Source organism: Solanum tuberosum, unplaced genomic scaffold, assembly GCF_000226075.1.
Source record: "Solanum tuberosum cultivar DM 1-3 516 R44 unplaced genomic scaffold, SolTub_3.0 scf00312, whole genome shotgun sequence".
Lineage (NCBI taxonomy): Eukaryota > Viridiplantae > Streptophyta > Magnoliopsida > Solanales > Solanaceae > Solanum > Solanum tuberosum.
This window is the reverse complement of record NW_006239237.1, coordinates 624,094-628,057: the sequence shown is the minus strand read 5'-3', so window position 1 is coordinate 628,057 and position 3,964 is coordinate 624,094.

The window sequence follows — 3,964 nt, the reverse complement described above, 5'->3', positions numbered from 1 at the left end:
TGGTTATTTTTTGTTTCAATTCAAGTACAAGTAATTTCAAGGTAGTTTTTGAAGTAGGATATAAAAAAAAATTAATATTGATATTTACATGCCTAAATGTTTAGTCGTTATTCTTATGACAGTTCTTCTCTTCTTTTCAATAAATTTATACAACGCAGTTCTTATAAATCTTTTTTTTTTATATAATTGTGGTACAAACATAGTTCTTATGCTTGGTATCATGTTAGTTAAACCTTTTGTTTAGATATATAAATTTATGAAGTTAGGCATGACGAAAAAAATCTATATAGATTTCTTTTTTTTTAATCTTTACCTTTGTAATTAATGAATTGTTAGCTATGATTTGTTTTTCTCCTCCTCTTTTAGTTTTAATATGTTTCTTTGCATGTGTAAGTTAGTTTTAATGTGAAGTTTATGCTTGATTAGACTTTCTTATCAATGGAAAGTTGGAGAATTTATAGCTCACACTTTTTTCTTATTTGACAATTGTTATAAATCATTCGTTTGTACAAGAATAAGGTAGAATATCTAGGATCGAACTTGAAAATTAATTTATAGTCTATTTATTTGAGATATAAATTTAGGTAGGATTATAATTTCAAAATAATTTTGTCCGCAAATCAAACAATTTTTCAAGGACTATGGTGGGAGCATGATGTATTGATCCAATCTCCTTCTTTAAAAGGCATTTCGCAATACAAAATTAGCTAATGCGTGGACGAATATTTATAATTTCATGAATAAACATCTTTTGAATAGTAAATGATTTATTTAAAAATGACTACAAATAGAAATTATTATTGTGATTACTAAATCTACATCTTATTTCTATTAACACAATTTTGATTTAGTTGTTATATCAATTTCCGGGCTTCCATTTTCTTTTTTAATGTATAGATTTCTATGATATTAGCTTTTAGTGATTTTATTTAAACATGACATGTAATTCTTTTCTTCCGTTTCTAATCTTCCCCTAATTGTTACTTTTGATTTTAAGATCGCCTTCTCTTGGACTAAAATTCTCTAAATTCTTTTGAATTTAATTGTGTATCTTATTATGTAAAAATCAAAATTACATCTAAATATGTTAACTAAATAGCAGTTATTAATTTTTAATAATTAAATTATTTATGGACAAAATATACCTAACAAAGGACAGGCTACAAGATTTGTATGTTACACATTCTTTTTTGTTTCTTTTTTCTTATGAAAGTATTTTTCCTCGAAAACTATGTGACACTTTTATTCCTATATATATATTTTTTATTTTATTTTTTGCAATTCTTTATCAATTAAATAAATTTATAAATACCGCGCGTAGCGCGGACAATTTCACTTATATAATAACATGCCAAATAATGTTAGTAATGTAAAAATTATATACATTGTGGGGTGTCCAAGCCATAATTAACTTAATACTAAGACTTGGACTTTATATTGGCTAGCACATTAATGGAATTACATAACCTTGAAAGGTCAAATGAGTCTTATTATGTAGCTTTAGCTCCTTTAATTTTCTTCAACCAATTGTTTTTTTTTTTTTTTGTATCGAATTATTAATTAGCAAAAAGCTTAATTATTCTTTTAGAATTGACGTTCGTTTTGTTTTTAGATAAAATAAATGATAAAATATCATCTCCACCATCCACCCATTAGACTATGAGACTATTATTGGCTATAAATATTTTTGATCGAGCATTTAAATACGTAACTTATGTAAAAATAAATGATCGAATATATACATATAGAGTTTATTCAAACATTTTGCTCGTTGAATTTCTTTTAAAAAAAAACTATATCTATATTATTATGTCCTATGTAATCAAAACAGAATAACTAAAACGCGAATAATATAACATAAAAATTAGCCCAACATTGCAAAACACAACAACCAAAACAGATAATTCAATACAAAATTTCCTTAGTGGAAACTCAAACTTTTTTATTTTTTCATAAATAAACCTCCCTTTTTCTTCCCAATAATTATTGCTTTCATTGTCATGAAGCCCCATCATCTTATTTGACTTCTTACATTCAATCTTTTTTTCCACTTTATTTGACTTATATATTCTCTAATATACTTTTTACTTTGAAAATTATATTTAAGTATATTTAAATATGACTACTTATTTTAAATTTATTTTATAAAAAGTATAATCAAATATAATTATATATTTAACTCTAACTACATAGATGCCTACCTAATCTCTTCAATCTTATGAGTCAGCAATCTCCTAATATATAATATTTTCAAATCAAAAGAATCTTTGTTCCATAAGCATATTAGTATAATATTTTCAACCACTAAAATATTTTAAACTCATAATACTATATTTTGAATGGTATAATGAGCTCATCTGAAAAATAATAATTTTAAAAACATATTTTTATTAATTTAATTGTTTGTTGTCAACACTCTCTCCTCGCATGTTGACTTGATTCTTTCTTATGAGTTCAACACAATAAAATAAAAATCTTAGATATGATTTTGAATAATATTTCGTCTAAAAAATTTAAATTGATAAAAGAAAATTATTTACATAATTATATCTTCAACCTACCGATGATTTAATTGTGGCCTTTGGGGGATTACTGGGTTTTTCTTCCTTCTGGACTCCACAAGGTTAATTCCACTATGTTTTCTTGTTATTTTATAAAGAGAAAATTATCCAACAAACCAAAAAAGTGTTAATTTTGGTCAACCTTATTAGATATATAGGTCCACACATGACACAATCCCCCATGATGGTGTGTATATATATAAAATAAATTATAATGATTTTTTTTAAAAAAAAATTGAAATAAAAAATAAATATTTATTTTGTGGCTGGGCAAGTTAGTAGGATATTAGTTTTTTCCTATATCCCTATTAGGAAAGTTGGAATGTTATCATTTATCCACTGAACTAGCTAAAAATTATCACTTCAAATTGAGATTGGTTGGGATTTAATATAAATTCAAAAGCTAAAAGATTTTTTTGAAAAAAAAATAATTTAAAAAACAACCAACATTAATGATTATATTGTAATTCTAACCATTACAATACCTACAAATATAATGAAACAAACTACTAATACTCTAAACCAGAAGAGGAATTAAATCAACAAATATCTGATCTTAAATAAGGTGATTAGAGTTACTAAGCAAGGGATTTCTTCTATTCATCCAATTCATTTAAAAAAGATAGAACACTTGTTATAATCTCGAATATTCCATAAAATCTCAGATATTTACAAAGAGATCAAGATGTTGAATATTATTTTTCTGAAAGCAAAATGATATATATCCTACGCTCTTGATGGTCAAGTATATTGAAAGGAGATCCTTAATTATCATCATATTGTTCGAGAAATACTTTACTAATTAACGATCCTCAAATTAGAAAGAATATTTAGGAAAGAAGAATCAAGGGATAAATAGAGAATTATACTCACAAATATTCATCAATAAAATCTATTTCATAAATTTAAAAACTTTTAAAAAAAGTTCTTTGTTATTTAATTCAAGGAGATTATTTGCCTTTGGATTTAATTAATTTATTTATTTGATTACCCCCATAACTTTCAAAGTCATGATACAAGACTTTCCACTAGTAGCTAGGGTTTTAAGTAAAGTAAGATTTAGTTGACATATAATATACATTACTACTCTATCATGATAATAGGGTTTTAAGTAAATTTTAGTTGACATTTAATCCATTACTATTCTATCATGATAATGACGATGCATAATAAGAAAATCAACTTCATGATGTAGTATTGCTTGTCCATGTATCATATGGTATTTTCTGCATAATTACGTAATAACTAAGAATTTGGTAGTTCTAATTAATTAATTATTATTTGACTTTCTAAAAGTTTCTTTATCCATGTATATCTAATTTTGGCACTTGATGAAAATCTTACAAAGAAACCTAGTCATCCACCTACAATTTTTTCTTTATAAATTAGTCGTTATTCTCTAA